We start from the raw sequence: 22,828 nt of genomic DNA, 5'->3' as shown, positions 1-22,828 counted from the left end.
ATTTAATTGCACCAAATGACCCTACTGTTTAAATGTGGTTTTTCAGAAAGGTTAAAGTCGGGCGTACACTGTGCGACTTTTTCACTTTTTTGAGCCGATTTTCCAGTCGTGCGAGAAGCCACGACATCGGGGCGAGTTTTGCGCCGAGCGGTCGTGTAGTGTACAGGGGGTTACGAGAGGCGATTAACACCACGTGACCAGCCGCCGATCAGCAGTCGTGAGGTCGCAGGGACTTCTGGTGTGTTTAATATTTCGCTCGTCCCTCGTGAGGGTATCGCACTGTTGAAGCGGCGCTGCAAGCAGCTGCGAGCAGCTACGATCCAAAAAGTATCAGAACCGCTCACGGCGCATGCGCGTGCAATCCTGCATCAACGCCGGCCGGTCGCTCGCTATTTCCCTAATAACACACGCTGTTCGTTTTTGTTTCTACACGTTTTTTTACTCACAAAGATTGTCAAGAAAGCGTGTTTGTCGTGTTCATGTCAAATTAAACTGATCACAAAACACAGATTCACTTTCTTTATTTCGTTTCCTCATCCAACCCCCATAAATCCCTGTGTGTCCTCCTGCAGCACTCCCGAAGGACAACAGGCAAGACAAAAAAGTCTGACGTGTTGAGTAAAAACTGCTATTTTTAGCACATTTTTAGGGCCGACGTGTTGATACCAGACGTACAGTGTGAGCAGTCAGGTCGCATGCGAGAACTGGGTTGTACAGTGTGAGCGCATGACTCGTGAGATCTGCCCTGCGAGGAAGTCGTACAGTTTGAGCTGAAGCTGAACGCTGCGAGTGAAAAAGTCGCACAGTGTACGCCCGGCTTAAGAGGTAAAACAATGTTTTTTTTTATCTTGCTGATATTTGGCCATTGACATTAGCAATATTATTTAAAGTTTTTTTATGGATGTAAACTGTAATTCACTGATATTTGAAGGCCATTAGGCAGCCATGGCAGTGGGTGTTGAAACCATGACCCAGAGGTGACTGAACCAGATAAAAGTAACTGACGATCACATACGCTCTATATCTTTGCGCAGTGGCAGTATCATAGCCTATGAGGTTCATCCGAGGTGTGATTATTGCTAGTTGAAAACTTTACCCAATACCCCGCCTTGGTGATTTGAAATATAATTGTCAAAGGCAATTATTGTCAGTCTCTATGGAGACTTGTTGGGATGTTGAGGTCTAATTCACACATAGCCGGGTTTTTTTTTAAAACAAATATCCGCCCCTCCAAAAACTTACATCCACACTACCTCATTTAAAAAAAACTCTGTCCACACGTTCCCAGATAAATACGTTGTTATGGACATGTCAGACCTGTAGGCGGCAGTACTTCCCCCGTTCTTAACCTTGTCCTTCGTCTGTGGTCTTCGCAAGGAGCGGTAATTCCGCTTGCAAAAACAAACAAGCAAAAAGCGCTTGGACAATTGATAAAGCGAGCGCAGCTCTGAGGGCATCCATGCTGTCGGCTAGTGTAAACACAGGTCGCACACGTGATGTCAGCATTTTTTTTTTTTTGTAGCGGAAAGTGACGTTGCGGACCTTAAAACTCCGGTTTTGTCTGTCCACACGCAGACACCCAAAACGGAGAAAACGCAGATCTTCACTTTGGCCGGAGTTTTTAAAAAGATCTGTTTTCGTGTGAAAAAACTCCGTTTTCGTGTGGATGACAGGCCAAAACGTAGAAAAATATCTACGTTTTGGCAGATCCCTGGCTATGTGTGGACAGGGCCTGAAAATCAGTGTTTTAACGCTTGGAAACCTGTGTTGGATTGTTTTTTACTTACTTAAGTTGTGATTGTTTTGTTTTCATTGCACCAAATGACCCTACTGTTTAAATGTGGTTTTTAAGAAAGGTTAAGAGGTAAACCAATTTTTTTTTACCTTGCTGATATTTGGCCATTTACATTAGCAATACTCCTCCTTGAACCGTCACCTTATCGTGGTGGAGGAGTTTGAGTGCCCTATCGATCCTAGGAGCTATGTTGTCTGGGGCACTTAGTGCTCCTGGTAGGGTCTCCCATGACAAATTGGTCTTAGGTGAAGGGTGAGACAAAGAACGGTTCGAAGGATCTTTCATGGCGGTTAAAACGAAGAGTCGGAGTACCCGGCCCGGAGGGTTACCGGGGCCCCACCCTGGAGCCAGGCCTGGGGTTGGGGCCCGTGAGCGAGCGCCTGGTGGCCGGGCTTTCGCCCATGGGGCCCGGCCGGGCCCAGCCCGAACCGGATACATGGCCTCGTCCAACTGTGGACCCACCACCCGCAGGAGGAACATGAAGGGTCCGGTGCAATGCGAATCGGGTGGCAGACCAAGACGGGAGCCTTGGCGGTCCAATCCCCGGACAAGAAAACTAGTTTTTGGGACATGGAACGTCACCTCGCTGGCGGGGAAGGAGCCGGAGCTTGTGGCAGAGGTTGAGCGGTACCGGCTAGATATAGTCGGACTCACCTCGACACATTGCATTGGCTCTGGAACCCGAGACCTGGAGAGGGGTTGGACACTCTACTTTGCTGGAGTTGCTCCGGGTGAGAGGCGGAGGGCTGGGGTTAGCTTTTTGTTAGCCCTGAGACTCTCTGCCTGTGTGTTGGGGTTTACCCCGGGGGACAAGAGGGTAGCTTCCTTGCGCCTTCGGGTCGGGGAACGGGTCCTGACTGTTGTTTGTGCTTATGGGCCAAATATCAGTTCAGAGTACCCACTAGGGCTGCAACAAACGATTATTTGGATAATCGATTAATCGGATGGGGTCTCGACACGATTAATCGATTAATCGGATTACATAGGGACATTTTTAAAAACTGCCAGGGAAACGTTATTTTTCTCCTTCCTTCACTTTATTAAACACAACATTATTAGAAAACAGTTCAATAGCAGAAAAACAACATGCCATCACCTAAATTGTCTTATAAGGCGTATAGACAGAGACCCTAAGCTACAACTATCTGTGACCTAAAATGCTTGGTCCAAATTAAACAGCTTAAAGAGCAAGTCAACCCCTACCAGAGTCTAACTCCACTCCCGCTTCATGTTTGAAAAATGCAACACATGCCTGGCAGACCGAGAGGGCGGAGCCGCTAACAAATACACACACACTCAGGCTCACGACAGCATTGTGACATCATAATGTACCAGTTTACATCATAGCATACTTCTTAGCCAATAGCGGTGGCAGATTTAAATTAAAATACAGTGCAGAGTTTTTACCTGACAACGGCACAACACTGCCAGTTTTAAGCAGAATATTTAAATTTTAACTAAGATGCACTGAAGTGCCTAATTATTGACAACACATGTCTGCAGCACGATTAGACACTCGTTTATTTAGTTTATCAGCAAAAAAAAGTTTATTTGGGGGTGACTTGCTCTTTAAGGGCAATTCTCATCTGTTTTGTTTGATCTCATCTGTAGACATTTATTATAATTGGGGATGTCAAACAACTAATTTTTAAATGTAATTAAACATAGGCTGTGAATTAATCAAAATTAATCACTATTTCCAAAAATGACTGAAAAATACCAAATAAAACAAAAGTAAATGAATGCCATCCTCCATGTGATGATGCCCTGGGCAACTGCCATAAAGTCACATCAAGAAATGCTGCTGATCATTCCAATGATCCCAAATAGACTCACATTAGGCCACATGAAAGCAACTGAACCCAAAAATATATTAACCAGTATATAACTGCACTCTCACACAACACGCCTGCAGCAACAGTTAGGACTCCTCCCTCCCTTTTAAAAGCATTTTCGCTTCTGAGGACATTGTGGTTGTAAAGCCACATGCTAGTAGTCTGGCCCCGGTGTGATCAACCAGTTTCTGCGGGAATGTGACGGCGGAACCGGTTCGCAGCGGCGCGAGTCCCCCCCCCCCCCCCCCGACTATCAAATAGCGTCGCGCTTACAATTTTATAGACTTTTTTTACGAGCTTAGGGCATGTCTAGCCTGTGTAATAATCTGGGGCTTGGGTGAATCACTTTTGAAAAGTTTTTAATTTACCCGGACACCGAGCTCTCTCCTTCCTCGCTGATGATTCTGACATGCTTGCGTTTAAGACGCTGCATCATCTCCGTAGTATCCCCGTGCCTTGCTAAGTCTGACCTACAAACGTTGCATGTCTTCGCCTGATTTACCTGAAAATGCTCCCAAACTTTAGAAGTTTTAACTTTTTTGGGGTCTCGCTGCTTCTGCCATGTTCCTCTTACAAACACCTGCCGGCTCTCCACCGGTCTGCGCGCAACGGCGGGCGGGAGGGGAGGGGGCTTTTGGAAGAGTTGCGCAACACAACGAATCGATGACGCAATTCGTTGCCAACGCTTTTAGTAATCGATTTTCATCGAATTCATCGATTCGTTGTTGCAGCCCTAGTACCCACCCTTTTTGGAGTCCCTGGCACGAGTGCTAGATAGTGCTCCATCAGGGGACTCCATTGTCCTGCTGGGGGACTTCAGTGCTCACGTGGGCAATGACAGCTTGACCTGGAGGGGTGTGATTGGGAGGAACGGCCCACCTAATCTGAACTCGAGCGGTGTTTTGTTATTGGACTTCTGTGCAAGCCGCAGTTTGGCCATAACGAACACCATGTTCGAACATAAGGATGCCCACTGGTACACTTGGTACCAGGGCAGCCTAGGTCACAGGTCGATGATAGATTTTGTAGTCGTATCATCTGACATGCGGCCGTATGTTTTGGACACCCGAGTGAAGAGAGGGGCGGAGCTGTCAACTGATCACCACCTGGTGGTGAGTTGGATCAGATGGCAAGGGAACATGCCGCGTAGACCTGGCAGACCCAAACGCATAGTGAGGGTCTGCTGGGAACGCCTGGCAGAAGAACCTGTCAAGACGGTCTTCAACTCCCACCTCCGGCAGAGCTTTGACCACGTCCCGAGAGCAGTGGGGGACACTGAGTCCGAGTGGGCCTTGTTCCACTCTGCGATTGTCGAGGCGGCTGTTGCTAGCTGTGGTCGTAAGGTGGCCGGTGCAAGTCGTGGTGGCAACCCCCGTACCCGCTGGTGGACACCAGAGGTTCGGGGAGCCGTCAGGCTGAAGAAGGAGGCCTACAGGGCGTGGCTGGTCTGTGGGTCTCCGGAGGCAGCAGACAGGTACCGGATAGCCAAGCGGGGTGAAGCAGTGGCAGTTGCCGAGGCAAAATCTCGGGCATGGGAGGAGTTTGGTGAGGCCATGGAGAAAGACTATCGATCGGCTCCAAAGAGGTTCTGGCAAACTGTCCGGCGCCTCAGGAGAGGAAGGCAGCAACTCGCTCACACTGTTTACAGTGGGGATGGGGAGCTGCTGACGTCAACTGAGGCTATAGTCGGACGGTGGAAGGAATACTTTGAGGAGCTCCTCAATCCCACCAATGCGCATTCCGAGGAGGAACCAGAGCTGGGAGGCCTGGGGATGGACTGTCCGATCTCGGGGGCAGAAGTTGCTGAGGTAGTCAAACAACTACACAGCGGCGGAGCCCCGGGGGCGGATGAGGTTCGTCCTGGGTATCTCAAGGCTATGGATGTTGTAGGGCTGTCATGGTTGACACGTCTCTACAACATTGCGTGGTCATCGGGGGCAGTTCCTAGGGAGTGGCAGACCGGGGTGGTGGTCCCCATCTTTAAGAAGGGTGACCTGAGGGTGTGTTCCAACTATAGGGGGATCACACTCCTCAGCCTCCCTGGAAAGGTCTACGCCAAGTTACTGGAGAGGAGGGTCCGATCGATAGTTGAATCTCAGATAGAGGAGGAGCAATGTGGTTTTCGTCCTGGCCGTGGAACTGTGGACCAGCTCTATACCCTTGCAAGGGTGATGGAGGGGGCATGGGAGTTTGCCCAACCAATCCACATGTGCTTTGTGGATTTGGAGAAGGCTTATGACCGTGTCCTCAGGGGCACCCTGTGGGGGACGCTCCAGGAGTATGGGGTGGGTGGCTTTCTGTTAAGGGCCATTCAGTCCCTTTACCAGAGGAGCGTGAGTGTTGGTCCGCATAGCCGGTAGTAAGTCGGACCTGTTCCCAGTGAGGGTTGGACTCCGCCAGGGCTGCCCTTTGTCACCGGTTCTGTTCATCACTTTTATGGACAGAATTTCTAGACGCAGCCGTGGTGTGGAGTGTGTCGAGTTTGGTGGCAGGAGAATCTCGTCTCTGCTTTTTGCGGATGATGTGGTCCTCCTAGCTTCATCCAGCTCTGACCTTCAGCTCTTGCTGGGTAGGTTCGCGGCCGAATGTGAAGCGGCTGGGATGAGGATCAGCACCTCCAAATCTGAGACCATGGTTCTCGACCGGAAAAGGGTGGCTTGCCACCTCCGGGTCGGGGGAGAGGTCCTACCTCAAGTGGAGGAGTTTAAGTATCTCGGGGTCTTGTTCACGAGTGAGGGTAGAAGGGATCGGGAGATCGACAGGCGGATTGGTTCGGCGTCTGCAGTGATGCAGACGCTGAGCCGATCTGTCGTGGGGAAGAGGGAGCTGAGCCAGAAAGCCAGGCTCTCGATTTACCGGTCGATCTACGTCCCAATCCTCACCTATGGTCATGAGCTTTGGGTAATGACCGAAAGAACGAGATCGCGGATACAAGCGGCCGAAATGAGTTTCCTCCGTAGGGTGGCCGGGCTCAGCCTTAGAGATAGGGTGAGGAGCTCGGACATTCGGGAGGGACTCGGAGTAGAACCGCTGCTCCTCCGGATCGAAAGGAGCCAGTTGAGGTGGTTTGGGCATCTGGTCAGGCTGCCTCCTGGACGCCTCCCCGGGGAGGTGTTTCGGGCATGTCCTGCCGGCAGAAGGCCCCCGGGTCGACCCAGGACACGTTGGAGAGGTTACATCTCCAATCTGGTCCGGGAACGCCTTGGGGTCCTGCCGGAGGAGCTGGTGGACAAGGCCGGGGAGAGGACGGCCTGGAGCTCCCTAATTGGGATGCTGCCCCCGCGACCCGGACCCGGATAAGCGGAGGAAGACGAGACGAGACGAGACGAGACATTAGCAATATTATTTAAAGCTTTTTTATGGATGTAAACTGTAATTCACTGATATTTGAAGGCCATTAGGCAACCATGGCAGTGGGTGTTGAAACCATGACCCAGAGGTGGCTGAACCAGATAAAAGTAACTGACGATCACATACACTCTATATCTTTGCGCAGTGGCAGTATCATAGCCTATGAGGTTCATCCGAGGCGTGATTATTGCTAGTTGAAAACTTTACCCAATACCCCGCCTTGGTGATTTGAAATATAATCATCAAAGGAAATTTTTGACAGTCTCTATGGAGACTTGTTGTGATGTTGAAATTCAGTGTTTTAATGCTTGGAAACCTATGTTGGACAGGTTTGACTTACTTAAATTGTAAGTGTTTATTGTTCATTGCACACAGTGACCCTACTGTTAGAATCTGGTTTTTCAGAAAGGTCAAGAGGTGAACCAATTTTTTTTTACCTTGCTGATATTTGGACACTTACATTAGCTTCGATAATATTATTTAAAGCTCTTTTTATGGATGCAAACTGTAATTCACTGCAATTTGAAGGCCATTATGCAACCATGGCAGTAGGTGTTGAAACCATGCACCAGAGGTGGCTGAACCAGGTAAAAGTAACTGACGATCACACACTCACTTTAACCATGCGCAGTGGCAGTATTAGAGGTTCACCTGAGGTGTTGATTATTGCTAGTTGAAAACTTTACCCAATACCCCGCCTTGGTGATTAGAAATATAATCGTCAAAGGCAATTTTTGACAGTCTCTATGGAGACTTGTTGTTATATTGAAAATCAGTGTTTTAACGCTTGGAAACCTGTTTTGGATTGTTTTTGGCTTACTTAAGTTGTAATTGCTTCGTTTTCATTGCACCAAATGACCCTACTGTTTAAATGTGGTTTTTAAGAAAAGTTAAGAGGTAAACCAATGTTTTTTTTTACCTTGCTGATATTTGGCCATTTACATTAGCACTATTATTTAAAGCTTTTTTTATGGATGTAAACTGTAATTCACTGATATTTGAAGGCCATTAGGCAGCCATGGCAGTGGGTGTTGAAACCATGACCCAGAGGTGACTGAACCAGATAAAAGTAACTGACGGTCACATACGCTCTATATCTTTGCGCAGTGGCAGTATCATAGCCTATGAGGTTCATCCGAGGTGTGATTATTGCTAGTTGAAAACTTTACCCAATACCCTGCCTTGGTGATTTGAAATATAATTGTCAAAGGCAATTTTTGTCAGTCTCTATGGAGACTTGTTGGGATGTTGAGGTCTAATTCACACATAGCCGGTTTTTTTTAAAAACGAATATCCGCCCCTCCAAAAACTTACATCCACACTACCTCATTAAAAAAAAAACTCTGTCCACACGTTCCCAGATAAATACGTTGTTATGGACATGCCAGACCTGTAGGCGGCAGTACTTCCCCCGTTCTTAACCTTGTCCTTCGTCTGTGGTCTTCGCAAGGAGCGGTAATTCCGCTTGCAAAAACAAACAAGCAAAAAGCGCTTGGACAATTGATAAAGCGAGCGCTGCTCTGAGGGCATCCATGCTGTCGGCTAGTGTAAACACAGGTCGCACACGTGATGTCAGCATTTTTTTTTTGTAGCGGAAAGTGACGTTGCGGACCTTAAAACTCCGGTTTTGTCTGTCCACACGCAGACACCCAAAACGGAGAAAACGCAGATCTTCACTTTGGCCGGAGTTTTTAAAAAGATCCGTTTTCGTGTGAAAAAACTACGTTTTCGTGTGGATGACAGGCCAAAACGTAGAAAAATATCTACGTTTTGGCAGATCCCTGGCTATGTGTGGACAGGGCCTGAAAATCAGTGTTTTAACGCTTGGAAACCTGTGTTGGATTGTTTTTTACTTACTTAAGTTGTGATTGTTTTGTTTTCATTGCACCAAATGACCCTACTGTTTAAATGTGGTTTTTAAGAAAGGTTAAGAGGTAAACCAATGTTTTTTTTTACCTTGCTGATATTTGGCCATTTACATTAGCAATATTATTTAAAGCTTTTTTATGGATGTAAACTGTAATTCACTGATATTTGAAGGCCATTAGGCAACCATGGCAGTGGGTGTTGAAACCATGACCCAGAGGTGGCTGAACCAGATAAAAGTAACTGACGATCACATACACTCTATATCTTTGCGCAGTGGCAGTATCATAGCCTATGAGGTTCATCCGAGGTGTGATTATTGCTAGTTGAAAACTTTACCCAATACCTCGCCTTGGTGATTTGAAATATAATCATCAAAGGCAATTTTTGACAGTCTCTATGGAGACTTGTTGTGATGTTGAATTTCAGTGTTGTAATGCTTGGAAACCGTTGTTGGACAGGTTTGACTTACTTAAATTGTAATTGTTTATTGTTCATTGCACTCAGTGACCTTACTTTTAGAATCTGGTTTATCAGAAAGGTGAAGAGGTGAACTATTTTTTTTTTTACCTTGCTGATATTTGGACACTTACATTAGCTTCGATAATATTATTTAAAGCTCTTTTTATGGATGCAAACTGTAATTCACTGCAATTTGAAGGCCATTATGTAACCATGGCAGTAGGTGTTGAAACCATGCACCAGAGGTGGCTGAACCAGGTAAAAGTAACTGACGATCACACACTCACTTTAACCATGCGCAGTGGCAGTATTAGAGGTTCACCTGAGGTGTTGATTATTGCTAGTTGAAAACTTTACCCAATACCCCGCCTTGGTGATTAGAAATATAATCGTCAAAGGCAATTTTTGACAGTCTCTATGGAGACTTGTTGTGATATTGAAAATCAGTGTTTTAACGCTTGGAAAACCTGTTTTGGATTGTTTTTGGCTTACTTAAGTTGTAATTGCTTCGTTTTCATTGCACCAAATGACCCTACTGTTTAAATGTGGTTTTTAAGAAAAGTTAAGAGGTAAACCAATGTTTTTTTTTACCTTGCTGATATTTGGCCATTTACATTAGCAATATTATTTAAAACTTTTTTTATGGATGTAAACTGTAATTTACTGATATTTGAAGGCCATTAGGCAACCATGGCAGTGGGTGTTGAAACCATGACCCAGAGGTGGCTGAACCAGATAAAAGTAACTGACAATCACATACGCTCTATATTTTTGCACAGTGGCAGTATCATAGCCTTTGAGGTTCATCCGAGGCGTGATTATTGCTAGTTGAAAACTTTACCAAATACCCCGCCTTGGTTATTTGAAATATAATCATCAAAGGCAATTTTTTGACAGTCTCTATGGAGACTTGTTGTAATGTTGAAGTTCAGTGTTTTAATGCTTGGAAATCCGTGTTGGACAGGTTTTACTTACTTAAGTTGTAATTGTTTTGTGTTCATTGCACCCAACGTCCCTACTGTTAGAATCTGGTTTTTCAGAAAGGTCAAGAGGTGAACCAATGTTTTTTTTTACCTTGCTGATATTTGGACACTTACATTAGCTTCGATAAAATTATTTAAAGCTCTTTGTATGGATGCAAACTAATTCACTGCAATTTAAAGGCCATTATGCAAACATGGCAGTAGGTGTTGAAACCATGACCCAGAGGTGGCTGAACCAGATCAAAGTAACTGACGATCACACACTCACTTTAACTATGCGCAGTGACAGTATCATAGCCTATGAGGTTCATCTGAGTTGTGATTATTGTTAGTTGAAAACTTTACCCAATACCCTGCCTTGGTGATTCGAAATATAATCGTCAAAGGCACCGTTAGACAGACTCTATGGAGACTTGTTGTGATATTGAAAATCAGTGTTTTAAAGCTTGGAAACCTGTGTTGGATTGTTTTTGACTTACCTAAGTTGTAATTGTTTTGTTTTCATTGCACCAAATGACCCTACTGTTTAAATGTGGTTTTTCAGAAAGGTTAAGAGGTAAAACAATGTTTTTTTTATCTTGCTGATATTTGGCCATTGACATTAGCAATATTATTTAAAGTTTTTTTATGGATGTAAACTGTATTTCACTGATATTTGAAGGCCATTAGGCAGCCATGGCAGTGGGTGGTGAAACCATGACCCAGAGGTGACTGAACCAGATAAAAGTAACTGACGATCACATACGCTGTATATCTTTGCGCAGTGGCAGTATCATAGCCTATGAGGTTCATCCGAGGTGTGATTATTGCTAGTTGAAAACTTTACCCAATACCCTGCCTTGGTGATTTGAAATATAATTGTCAAAGGCAATTTTTGTCAGTCTCTATGGAGACTTGTTGGGATGTTGAGGTCTAATTCACACATAGCCGGGTTTTTTTAAAAACGAATATCTGCCCCTCCAAAAACTTACATCCACGCTACCTCATTAAAAAAAACTCTGTCCACACGTTCCCAGATAAATACGTTGTTATGGACATGCCAGACCTGTAGGCGGCAGTACTTCCCCCGTTCTTAACCTTGTCCTTCGTCTGTGGTCTTCGCAAGGAGCGGTAATTCCGCTTGCTAAAACAAACAAGCAAAAAGCGCTTGGACAATTGATAACGCGAGCGCAGCTCTGAGGGCATCCATGCTGTCGGCTAGTGTAAACACAGGTCGCACACGTGATGTCAGCATTTTTTTTTTTTTGTAGCGGAAAGTGACGTTGCGGACTTTAAAACTCCGGTTTTGTCTGTCCACACGCAGACACCCAAAACGGAGAAAACGCAGATCTTCACTTTGGCCGGAGTTTTTAAAAAGATCTGTTTTCGTGTGAAAAAACTACGTTTTCGTGTGGATGACAGGCCAAAACGTAGAAAAATATCTACATTTTGGCAGATCCCTGGCTATGTGTGGACAGGGCCTGAAAATCAGTGTTTTAACGCTTGGAAACCTGTGTTGGATTGTTTTTTACTTACTTAAGTTGTGATTGTTTTGTTTTCATTGCACCAAATGACCCTACTGTTTAAATGTGGTTTTTAAGAAAGGTTAAGAGGTAAACCAATGTTTTTTTTACCTTGCTGATATTTGGCCATTTACATTAGCAATATTATTTAAAGCTTTTTTATGGATGTAAACTGTAATTCACTGATATTTGAAGGCCATTAGGCAACCATGGCAGTGGGTGTTGAAACCATGACCCAGAGGTGGCTGAACCAGATAAAAGTAACTGACGATCACATACACTCTATATCTTTGCGCAGTGGCAGTATCATAGCCTATGAGGTTCATCCGAGGCGTGATTATTGCTAGTTGAAAACTTTACCCAATACCCCGCCTTGGTGATTTGAAATATAATCATCAAAGGCAATTTTTGACAGTCTCTATGGAGACTTGTTGTGATGTTGAAATTCAGTGTTTTAATGCTTGGAAACCTATGTTGGACTGGTTTGACTTACATAATTTGTAATTGTTTTGTGTGTTCATTGCACCCAATGACCCTACTGTTAGAATCTGGTTTTTCAGAAAGGTCAAGAGGTGAACCAATGTTTTTTTTACCTTGCTGATATTTGGACACTTACATTAGCTTCGATAATATTATTTAAAGCTCTTTTTATGGATGCAAACTGTAATTCACTGCAATTTGAAGGCCATTATGCAACCATGGCAGTAGGTGTTGAAACCATGCACCAGAGGTGGCTGAACCAGGTAAAAGTAACTGACAATCACACACTCACTTTAACCATGCGCAGTGGCAGTATTAGAGGTTCACCTGAGGTGTTGATTATTGCTAGTTGAAAACTTTACCCAATACCCCGCCTTGGTGATTAGAAATATAATCGTCAAAGGCAATTTTTGACAGTCTCTATGGAGACTTGTTGTGATATTGAAAATCAGTGTTTTAACGCTTGGAAACCTGTTTTGGATTGTTTTTGGCTTACTTAAGTTGTAATTGCTTCGTTTTCATTGCACCAAATGACCCTACTGTTTAAATGTGGTTTTTAAGAAAAGTTAAGAGGTAAACCAATGTTTTTTTTTACCTTGCTGATATTTGGCCATTTACATTAGCAATATTATTTAAAGCTTTTTTTATGGATGTAAACTGTAATTCACTGATATTTGAAGGCCATTAGGCAACCATGGCAGTGGGTGTTGAAACCATGACCCAGAGGTGGCTGAACCAGATAAAAGTAACTGACAATCACATACACTCTATATCTTTGCGCAGTGGCAGTATCATAGCCTATGAGGTTCATCCGAGGCGTGATTATTGCTAGTTGAAAACTTTACCCAATACCCCGCCTTGGTTATTTGAAATATAATCATCAAAGGCAATTTTTTGACAGTCTCTATGGAGACTTGTTGTGATGTTGAAATTCAGTGTTTTAATGCTTGGAAACCTATGTTGGACTGGTTTGACTTACATAATTTGTAATTGTTTTGTGTGTTCATTGCACCCAATGACCCTACTGTTAGAATCTGGTTTTTCAGAAAGGTCAAGAGGTGAACCAATGTTTTTTTTACCTTGCTGATATTTGGACACTTACATTAGCTTCGATAATATTATTTAAAGCTCTTTTTATGGATGCAAACTGTAATTCACTGCAATTTGAAGGCCATTATGCAACCATGGCAGTAGGTGTTGAAACCATGCACCAGAGGTGGCTGAACCAGGTAAAAGTAACTGACAATCACACACTCACTTTAACCATGCGCAGTGGCAGTATTAGAGGTTCACCTGAGGTGTTGATTATTGCTAGTTGAAAACTTTACCCAATACCCCGCCTTGGTGATTAGAAATATAATCGTCAAAGGCAATTTTTGACAGTCTCTATGGAGACTTGTTGTGATATTGAAAATCAGTGTTTTAACGCTTGGAAACCTGTTTTGGATTGTTTTTGGCTTACTTAAGTTGTAATTGCTTCGTTTTCATTGCACCAAATGACCCTACTGTTTAAATGTGGTTTTTAAGAAAAGTTAAGAGGTAAACCAATGTTTTTTTTTACCTTGCTGATATTTGGCCATTTACATTAGCAATATTATTTAAAGCTTTTTTTATGGATGTAAACTGTAATTCACTGATATTTGAAGGCCATTAGGCAACCATGGCAGTGGGTGTTGAAACCATGACCCAGAGGTGGCTGAACCAGATAAAAGTAACTGACAATCACATACACTCTATATCTTTGCGCAGTGGCAGTATCATAGCCTATGAGGTTCATCCGAGGCGTGATTATTGCTAGTTGAAAACTTTACCCAATACCCCGCCTTGGTTATTTGAAATATAATCATCAAAGGCAATTTTTTGACAGTCTCTATGGAGACTTGTTGTAATGTTGAAGTTCAGTGTTTTAATGCTTGGAAACCGGTGTTGGACAGGTTTTACTTACTTAAGTTGTACTTGTTTGGTGTTCATTGCACCCAACGGCCCTACTGTTAGAATCTGGTTTTTCAGAAAGGTCAAGAGGTGAACCAATGTTTTTTTTTACCTTGCTGATATTTGGACACTTACATTAGCTTCGATAAAATTATTTAAAGCTCTTTTTATGGATGCAAACTAATTCACTGCAATTTAAAGGCCATTATGCAAACATGGCAGTAGGTGTTGAAACCATGACCCAGAGGTGGCTGAACCAGATCAAAGTAACTGACGATCACACACTCACTTTAACTATGCGCAGTGACAGTATCATAGCCTATGAGGTTCATCTGAGTTGTGATTATTGTTAGTTGCAAACTTTACCCAATACCCTACCTTGGTGATTTGAAATATAATCGTCAAAGGCACTGTTAGACAGACTCTATGGAGACTTGTTGTGATATTGAAAATCAGTGTTTTAAAGCTTGGAAACCTGTGTTGGATTGTTTTTGACTTACCTAAGATGTAATTGTTTTGTTTTCATTGCACCAAATGACCCTACTGTTTAAATGTGGTTTTTCAGAAAGGTTAAGAGGTAAAACAATGTTTTTTTTATCTTGCTGATATTTGACCATTGACATTAGCAATATTATTTAAAGTTTTTTTTATGGATGTAAACTGTAATTCACTGATATTTGAAGGCCATTAGGCAGCCATGGCAGTGGGTGTTGAAACCATGACCTAGAGGTGACTGAACCAGATAAAAGTAACTGACGATCACATACGCTGTATATCTTTGCGCAGTGGCAGTATCATAGCCTGTGAGGTTCATCCCAGGTGTAATTATTGCTAGTTGAAAACTTTACCCAATACCCTGCCTTGGTGATTTGAAATATAATTGTCAAAGGCAATTTTTGTCAGTATTCATGGAGACTTGTTGGGATGTTGAGGTCTAATTCACACATAGCCGGGTTTTTTTTAAAAACGAATATCTGTCCCTCCTAAAACTTACATCCACACTACCTCATTAAAAAAACTGTCCACACGTTCCCAGATAAATACGTTGTTATGGAAATGCCAGACCTGTAGGCGGCAGTACTTCCCCCGTTCTTAACCTTGTCCTTCGTTTGTGGTCTTCGCAAGGAGCGGTAATTCCGCTTGCAAAAACAAACAAGCAAAAAGCGCTTGGACAATTGATAAAGCGAGCGCAGCTCTGAGGGCATCCATGCTGTCGGCTAGTGTAAACACAGGTCGCACACGTGATGTCAGCATTTTTTTTTTGTAGCGGAAAGTGACGTTGCGGACCTTAAAACTCCGGTTTTGTCTGTCCACACGCAGACACCCAAAACGGAGAAAACGCAGATCTTCACTTTGGCCGGAGTTTTTAAAAAGATCCGTTTTCGTGTGAAAAAACTACGTTTTCGTGTGGATGACAGGCCAAAACGTAGAAAAATATCTACGTTTTGGCAGATCCCTGGCTATGTGTGGACAGGGCCTGAAAATCAGTGTTTTAACGCTTGGAAACCTGTGTTGGATTGTTTTTTACTTACTTAAGTTGTAAGTGTTTTGTTTTCATTGCACCAAATGACCCTACTGTTTAAATGTGGTTTTTAAGAAAGGTTAAGAGGTAAACCAATGTTTTTTTACCTTGCTGATATTTGGCCATTTACATTAGCAATATTATTTAAAGCTTTTTATGGATGTAAACTGTAATTCACTGATATTTGAAGGCCATTAGGCAACCATGGCAGTGGGTGTTGAAACCATGACCCAGAGGTAGCTGAACCAGATAAAAGTAACTGACGATCACATACGCTGTATATCTTTGCGCAGTGGCAGTATCATAGCCTATGAGGTTCATCTGAGGTATGATTATTGCTAGTTGAAAACTTTACCCAATACCCGGCCTTGGTGATTTGAAATATTATCATCAACGGCAATTTTTGACAGTCTCTATGGAGACTTGTTGTGATGTTGAAGTTCAGTGTTTCAATGCTTGGAAACCTGTGTTGGACAGGTTTTACTTACTTAAGTTGTAATTGTTTTGTGTTCATTGCACCCAATGGCCCTACTGTTAGAATCTGGTTTTTCAGAAAGGTCAAGAGGTGAACCAATGTTTTTTTTTACCTTGCTGATATTTGGACACTTACATTAGCTTCGATAATATTATTTAAAGCTCTTTTTATGGATGCAAACTGTAATTCACTGCAATTTAAAGGCCATTATGCAACCATGGCAGTAGGTGTTGAAACCATGACCCAGAGGTGGCTGAACCAGATAAAAGTAACTGACGATCACACACTCACTTTAACCATGCACAGTGGCAGTTCTTAGCCTATGAGGTTCATCTGAGGTGTGATTATTGCTAGTTGAAGACTTTACCCAATACCCCGCCTTGGTGATTTGAAATATAATCGCCAAAGGCAATGTTAGACAGTCTCTATGGAGACTTGTTGTGATACTGAAAATCAGTGATTTAATGCTTGCAAACCGGTGTTGGATTGTTCTTGACTTACTTAAGTTGTAATTGTTTTGATTTAATTGCACCAAATGACCCTACTGTTTAAATGTGGTTTTTCAGAAAGGTTAAAGCCGGGCGTACACTGTGCGACTTTTTCACTTTTTTGAGCCGATTTTCCAGTCGTGCGAGAAGCACGACATCGGGGCGAGTTATGCGCCGAGCGGTCGTGTAGTGTACAGGGGGTTAGGAGAGGCGATTAACACCACGTGACCAGCCGCCGATCAGCAGTCGTGAGGTCGCAGGGACTTCTGGTGTGTTTAATATTTCGCTCGTCCCTCGTGAGGGTATCGCACTGTTGAAGCGGCGCTGCGAGCAGCTACGAGCAGCTACGATCCAAAAAGTATCAGAACCGCTCACGGCGCATGCGCGTGCAATCCTGCATCAACGCCGGCCGGTCGCTCGCTATTTCCCTAATAACACACGCTGTTCGTTTTTGTTTCTACACGTTTTTTTACTCACAAAGATTGTCAAGAAAGCGTGTTTGTCGTGTTCATGTCAAATTAAACTGATCACAAAACACAGATTCACTTTCTTTATTTCGTTTCCTCATCCAACCCCCATAAATCCCTGTGTGTCCTCCTGCAGCACTCCCGAAGGACAACAGGCAAGACAAAAAAGTCTGACGTGTTGAGTAAAAACTTCTATTTTTAGCACATTTTTAGGGCCGACGTGTTGATACCAGACGTACAGTGTGAGCAGTTAGGTCGCATGCGAGAACTGGGTCGTACAGTGTGAGCGCATGACTCGTGAGATCTGCCCTGCGAGGAAGTCGTACAGTTTGAGCTGAAGCTGAACGCTGCGAGTGAAAAAGTCGCACAGTGTACGCCCGGCTTAAGAGGTAAAACAATGTTTTTTTTTATCTTGCTGATATTTGGCCATTGACATTAGCAATATTATTTAAAGTTTTTTTATGGATGTAAACTGTAATTCACTGATATTTGAAGGCCATTAGGCAGCCATGGCAGTGGGTGTTGAAACCATGACCCAGAGGTGGCTGAACCAGATAAAAGTAACTGACGATCACATACGCTCTATATCTTTGCAAAGTGGCAGTATCATAGCCTATGAGGTTCATCCGAGGCGTGATTATTGCTAGTTAAAAACTTTACCCAATACCCCGCCTCGGTGATTTGAAATATAATCATCAAAGGCAATTTTTCACAGTCTCTATGGAGACTTGTTGTGATGTTGAAATTCAGTGTTTTAATGCTTGGAAACCTATGTTGGACAGGTTTGACTTACATAAATTGTAATTGTTTTGTGTTCATTGCACCCAATGGCCCTACTGTTAGAATCTGGTTTTTCAGAAAGGTCAAGAGGTGAACCAATGTTTTTTTTTTTTACCTTGCTGATATTTGGACACTTACATTAGCTTTGATAATATTATTTAAAGCTCTTTTTATGGATGCAAACTGTAATTCACTGCAATTTAAAGGCCATTATGCAACCATGGCAGTAGGTGTTGAAACCATGACCCAGAGGTGGCTGAACCAGATAAAAGTAACTGACGATCACACACTCACTTCAACCATGCGCAGTGGCAGTATCATAGGTTCATCTGAGGTGTGATTATTGCTAGTTGAAAACTTTACCTGATAGGTAATTTGATTTTATCCCATTTTACCTTAAAGGACGACACACCCAGAGAGAGAGAGTAAATTGATTATTTATTAACGTTCGATCACCATGCATTAGCTGGGCCAGACATCCAGCCCCCACTCTGCTCCAGCTCTGCATACCTGCGGTCTCCATCAGGAGACCAGAATGTTAGGTAATATTTAATCTCCGTAACCCTGGACCCTGAAATAAACACACATGACAACAAGGAAGACATTTTACCCTGAGTCTCCAAAACAAGGAGAGTTAATGCAGGAATGGCCTTCTCCAAGGCTTCTTCCCATATCGCTCCCGTGTGCTCCCAGCTCGTCAGGGGCTTTATTCACTAAGGATGGGGGAGAAGGCGGGCCTTCTCAGGTTACAGAGGTACAGTTTTCTTACAATCAACATCCTTGCTCAACCTTTCATGAACAGCAACAGTTGGCCATCTTTTAGGCCTCAAAAAGGTACAATTATAAAAATACCCAACATTCCCTCCTGATGTGACTTTTTGAGCAAGAAAAGATGAAACCAATAAAACACATTATCATGAAATCAGGACACACCTACCAACCTGGAATTTGAAATGACCAATTAATCAATCGGATTTTAGTTCAACATTAAACCAGACATCAAACCCAATTTTATCCTGTATTCTTAGCTTTATTAATTTATCCCCACTAAATGCTACCTTTGAGCAATGATTATCCTGTCAACAAAACCCAGAGCAAGAGTTAAGACCTGGAATTAGGAATGAATAAACTAGATACCAAAACCTACATAATAATCTTGAGTTCCTAGCTTTATTAAGTTAACCCACATCATTTGTCATCAAACACTTGTGGATCTTCTGCTCCACATCCGTCGTTACCTCCTGTGCTGCAATCGATCGCTTGTAGGACTGAACAGGTGTCACAGGTTTTGTGTTTTCTGTGGCTGGCTGACCTGCGGTTCTGGTTTCCTCCTGAAGTTGGTGTTTGACCTCTGCACCTCATCTCCAGTTCAGGTGTGATATCTCGGTCACACTGTGCTCTCAGCTTTGCGTCGTCCTGCTGACGTGTTGACGCAGGACGGAGTTGGGTCACTTCCTGAGAGAGCTGACTGGCCCACAGGGGTTTTGTGGTTCCACAGGGTTTTGTGGTTTTACATCAGCTCACAGGTTGGTACCGGTTTCAGCTAACTGATCCACTTGGTTTGTGGTTTAACATTAGCTCAGCTGGTGACGGTGGTTTGTGTCACTTCCGTCTTGGACTGCAAGTCAGCAATTTAGCCATGTCTTTCGTGCTTCCTCCATCTTGGATTGCAGGTCTCCACCTCCTTCTGAACACACCTACAAGTCACAAAAGCTTCAAAGATCCACAGCAGGATGCCACAGACACAGACCAATTTGCATTCAGTTAGATATGCGTTCAACTTCCACAGCTGCTTGCCCAAAGGAACTCAGATCCTCTGAAGTCTTTTCATCGACACTTTCCTCCTGAGTCTGCCATTCCTGCATTCGGAGAGTAGCAGGACATGACATAGCAAACATCTTGTGTTGTAATCACAATACCTTCCTGGTTGTTGAGGGTCAATGGGGCACAAAGTGTTTTGTGTCCGATCTGTGTCCTTTGATGTTTTCTGCAGCAACCAATGCAGCCAGCCACTGATCTTTATCACCTGTTAATCGAATTGCCACCATCACATCACAACAGGACACAAATCAAGGAGTCTCCCAGTCTGTTCTTGCCTAGGGAACAATTCGCATTTAGGAAATCTGTGTACCCAAAAGTTGTGCTGCCTAATTGTCTAAATTAATAAACATTGATGTCTGGTTTAACATGAAACTAGTCAGATATAGTCTGTCCTAAATTTATCACAAACGAAATAAAACACATCCAAATTCTTTAAAACTAGCTTGTCTCAAAAGGAGTTAATCAGAGATTCTACAACACTAAGGCAGAGTTTACACACTCACGTCACAGAGGCTTCAAAGAGGTTTTTCACAAAAGGGTGCCGCAAGAGACTTCCAGTCTAGCTTGATTTAGCTGCTTAGGAAACATTTGCATTCTAATTTAAATGAAACAGCCCGTCTCCAACTTTTTCACAGGAGTGTTACAACACAATTGTAAGGTAATCAAAAGGGTTAAAACACCACTTTATCAGTGTGGAGGAAGTCACTCAGATTTATTAAACCTTATAACCCAAACAGAAAATAAATGATGGTAATAGCTCAAATGTTGAAATAGTTACAAAACAGCCTTACTGTTGAGTAAAATAAAATACTACGATTAGCATTTATGGTCTGCAGGGGCTGAGTTGATGTTTACATTTCAAACAAGATTTGCATAGGAATAGCATACAGGAAAAATCTAGCACTGTGGTGATTCAATCATGTTATTAAATTAACACCAGTTACTTAATCTATCAATGGTCGACAAGACACATTTAACGGGAAGTTTTTAAGGTTCATAAAAGATCTAAACACCCTCCTGTAAAACCAGTCAATGGCAGGAACACCAAGTTTAACATGATTTAGTCATATGATAAAATGCTGAGATAAAAAACTGTTACTGCATAGTGTAGAATTCTATTTACCTAAGAACATAACCCACTAAAGTAAAACTGCATAATCTAAACAATAATACCGAACATGGTAACACTAGCTTACATCTATCAGACTATAAAATTTAAACAATAGGTCTGAAATATTTAGTTTGGGGCTGTTTCTATATAGTCCAGTAAAGGAACAGCCTACCACTTGTGAAATAGAGACCATCTTGAGTCAAAGTTGTATTTTTAATCGTGGTTCATGAGCAAAAGGTATCTTTGGATCCAGATTAGCTGCTTTACAGCTAATCTGTTTCCGTCTGACAAAACTAGAGCTGTGCTGGTATGTTACAAGAGTCTGTCAGGCTAATATGGCATAAGCTATTTATAAGGTTATGTGCCTCTAAACACTAAAACCTACGTGATTTGTTTATTCTAACAAACTACATGATCTTTTAGAAAGGGTATTTATTTATTTTAATAAAAATAATAAAAGGCCTGTAGACCAGAATATCTAATTTAATTTGAGGCAATCGTGTGAATCTTCCCCATCATATTTGGCCATCCATTTCAGCCGGTGAATCTGAAGGAGTTAGAGGATGGATGTATTTATCCCTGCTTAACTGTATTTGCTTAACATTCTATCTACGTAAGTCATTTTGTTTACTAGTTTAGTAAGAGTTATCATGCAGATAAGAGCAATAACTTTTTCAGATAGTATTTAGCTAATCATCACACCTCCTTTCTGTCTGTCACACACTCACTCACAAAGTTTTTGCTTATTTCTAATTAGAATTTTGACCATAAAGATCTTAGAAATTAAATGTAAAATAAAGATTTCAGAACCAAACATTTCTGTCCCTACCTTCTATACCTTCTCACATCCTCAAACATTTCTTTAAAACTTCCTTTTTGCCTTCTCTCTTTTCCTCAACTATTTCTTTAAACTGTCTATTTGCCTTCTCTGTTTCTTCAACCATTTCTTTAATTCTGTCTTTTCTCCATCTGTCTGCTTTTTTTCAACCTTCTCTGCTAACCTCTCATTTCTTCCTAACCACACCATCCCCCATCAATTAACACTTCGCTGTCTCCACTTCTTACCCTTTGTTCTTCACACACATAACATAGCCTTCTTACACATCACAGGATGTTAGTGTTATTCATACATGTACAGAATAAAGAACAAGACAACACAGAACAAAACAGAAACATAGAACATAGACTTTCTAGAATCTGCAGATTTCACACAGAACCCTCAGTCACACATATTATCATGCATTCGGACCTTCCACCCATTCAGAAATCTCGGCCGAGACACACATTCAGGCTTCAGAACCTTGGCCCAAAACTTCTCTCTCACACACACACAAACAGAAACTAACCTGCAGGCTTTCACTCACGCACATTCAGAGCTTTGACACACACACACAGACGGAGCAAAACTCTGTCAGAAATTAACATGCCAGTCCTCAGCGTCAACTTTCAACAATACACAACACGGAAACCGGCAAAATGGAACGCAGCCCATGACGCCAGAAAAATCACAACACACATAACATAGACCGGAAATTTTGACCGATTTGAGATCTTTAAGCCAAATAACGGTGATTAATTTTATTGTACGCACCATAAAATATTTTAACAATTTCAGCAACAGTGAGCTTACATAGTGAGTCTGCACATTCAACTCTATTACAACCCACAGTCCGTCGTGGGGGGTCCATGGTCGCTGACATGGACAAATTACAACCTCCCTCGCGTTTACTCTGTTCCCTCAGAGACAAACGGAGTCCAGGACAAAGTCCAGCGACTCTCAGCCCAGTCCTCTGCCGGGGCCCGAAACGTCTTTCGTGCGTGAATAGCAAAAAATCACTACCAGCGTAAAATCACTGTCGTCCAGTTATTGGGAAAAAGGTGCAATTTAGTACTCACTCAGCGTGCTATTCAGCTGCCAGACTGCGAAGTAATCTCCCACCGGAACTCTGCTCTCCAGA

At 42.9% G+C, this 22,828-nt stretch overlaps 19 non-coding genes and 1 pseudogene across 19 annotated transcripts; all 20 read left to right on the top strand.

Moving 5' to 3' along the window:
* Positions 1–1,022: 1,022 nt before the first annotated feature.
* On the top strand, positions 1,023–1,163 carry LOC129153716 (U4 spliceosomal RNA). The gene has a single exon (XR_008559691.1). It is a non-coding gene; the product is annotated as a U4 spliceosomal RNA (small nuclear RNA).
* Positions 1,164–7,114: 5,951 nt separating this feature from the next.
* On the top strand, positions 7,115–7,255 carry LOC129153708 (U4 spliceosomal RNA). The gene has a single exon (XR_008559683.1). It is a non-coding gene; the product is annotated as a U4 spliceosomal RNA (small nuclear RNA).
* Positions 7,256–7,600: 345 nt separating this feature from the next.
* LOC129153678 (U4 spliceosomal RNA) lies at positions 7,601–7,734 on the top strand. The gene has a single exon (XR_008559656.1). It is a non-coding gene; the product is annotated as a U4 spliceosomal RNA (small nuclear RNA).
* A 342-nt stretch (positions 7,735–8,076) lies between these two features.
* LOC129153715 (U4 spliceosomal RNA) lies at positions 8,077–8,217 on the top strand. Its single transcript, XR_008559690.1, has one exon. It is a non-coding gene; the product is annotated as a U4 spliceosomal RNA (small nuclear RNA).
* Positions 8,218–9,112: 895 nt separating this feature from the next.
* Positions 9,113–9,253, top strand: LOC129153706 (U4 spliceosomal RNA). The gene has a single exon (XR_008559681.1). It is a non-coding gene; the product is annotated as a U4 spliceosomal RNA (small nuclear RNA).
* Positions 9,254–9,599: 346 nt separating this feature from the next.
* Positions 9,600–9,733, top strand: LOC129153676 (U4 spliceosomal RNA). The gene has a single exon (XR_008559654.1). It is a non-coding gene; the product is annotated as a U4 spliceosomal RNA (small nuclear RNA).
* A 343-nt stretch (positions 9,734–10,076) lies between these two features.
* LOC129153738 (U4 spliceosomal RNA) lies at positions 10,077–10,218 on the top strand. Its single transcript, XR_008559713.1, has one exon. It is a non-coding gene; the product is annotated as a U4 spliceosomal RNA (small nuclear RNA).
* A 345-nt stretch (positions 10,219–10,563) lies between these two features.
* On the top strand, positions 10,564–10,704 carry LOC129153689 (U4 spliceosomal RNA). The gene has a single exon (XR_008559666.1). It is a non-coding gene; the product is annotated as a U4 spliceosomal RNA (small nuclear RNA).
* A 340-nt stretch (positions 10,705–11,044) lies between these two features.
* LOC129153714 (U4 spliceosomal RNA) lies at positions 11,045–11,185 on the top strand. Its single transcript, XR_008559689.1, has one exon. It is a non-coding gene; the product is annotated as a U4 spliceosomal RNA (small nuclear RNA).
* Positions 11,186–12,080: 895 nt separating this feature from the next.
* On the top strand, positions 12,081–12,221 carry LOC129153746 (U4 spliceosomal RNA). The gene has a single exon (XR_008559721.1). It is a non-coding gene; the product is annotated as a U4 spliceosomal RNA (small nuclear RNA).
* A 348-nt stretch (positions 12,222–12,569) lies between these two features.
* On the top strand, positions 12,570–12,703 carry LOC129153675 (U4 spliceosomal RNA). The gene has a single exon (XR_008559653.1). It is a non-coding gene; the product is annotated as a U4 spliceosomal RNA (small nuclear RNA).
* A 342-nt stretch (positions 12,704–13,045) lies between these two features.
* LOC129153720 (U4 spliceosomal RNA) lies at positions 13,046–13,187 on the top strand. Its single transcript, XR_008559695.1, has one exon. It is a non-coding gene; the product is annotated as a U4 spliceosomal RNA (small nuclear RNA).
* Positions 13,188–13,535: 348 nt separating this feature from the next.
* LOC129153674 (U4 spliceosomal RNA) lies at positions 13,536–13,669 on the top strand. The gene has a single exon (XR_008559652.1). It is a non-coding gene; the product is annotated as a U4 spliceosomal RNA (small nuclear RNA).
* Positions 13,670–14,011: 342 nt separating this feature from the next.
* LOC129153719 (U4 spliceosomal RNA) lies at positions 14,012–14,153 on the top strand. The gene has a single exon (XR_008559694.1). It is a non-coding gene; the product is annotated as a U4 spliceosomal RNA (small nuclear RNA).
* A 345-nt stretch (positions 14,154–14,498) lies between these two features.
* Positions 14,499–14,639, top strand: LOC129153692 (U4 spliceosomal RNA). Its single transcript, XR_008559669.1, has one exon. It is a non-coding gene; the product is annotated as a U4 spliceosomal RNA (small nuclear RNA).
* A 341-nt stretch (positions 14,640–14,980) lies between these two features.
* On the top strand, positions 14,981–15,121 carry LOC129153744 (U4 spliceosomal RNA). The gene has a single exon (XR_008559719.1). It is a non-coding gene; the product is annotated as a U4 spliceosomal RNA (small nuclear RNA).
* Positions 15,122–16,009: 888 nt separating this feature from the next.
* Positions 16,010–16,150, top strand: LOC129153721 (U4 spliceosomal RNA). Its single transcript, XR_008559696.1, has one exon. It is a non-coding gene; the product is annotated as a U4 spliceosomal RNA (small nuclear RNA).
* A 347-nt stretch (positions 16,151–16,497) lies between these two features.
* Positions 16,498–16,637, top strand: LOC129153682 (U4 spliceosomal RNA). The gene has a single exon (XR_008559659.1). It is a non-coding gene; the product is annotated as a U4 spliceosomal RNA (small nuclear RNA).
* Positions 16,638–17,744: 1,107 nt separating this feature from the next.
* On the top strand, positions 17,745–17,885 carry LOC129153737 (U4 spliceosomal RNA). The gene has a single exon (XR_008559712.1). It is a non-coding gene; the product is annotated as a U4 spliceosomal RNA (small nuclear RNA).
* A 350-nt stretch (positions 17,886–18,235) lies between these two features.
* Positions 18,236–18,339, top strand: LOC129153695 (U4 spliceosomal RNA; annotated as a pseudogene).
* The last annotated feature ends 4,489 nt before the right edge of the window (positions 18,340–22,828 follow it).

Source organism: Nothobranchius furzeri, chromosome 4, assembly GCF_043380555.1.
Source record: "Nothobranchius furzeri strain GRZ-AD chromosome 4, NfurGRZ-RIMD1, whole genome shotgun sequence".
NCBI lineage: Eukaryota > Metazoa > Chordata > Actinopteri > Cyprinodontiformes > Nothobranchiidae > Nothobranchius > Nothobranchius furzeri.
The sequence above is the reverse complement of the archived record's forward strand: the minus strand, read 5'-3'. Positions and strand labels throughout refer to the sequence as shown.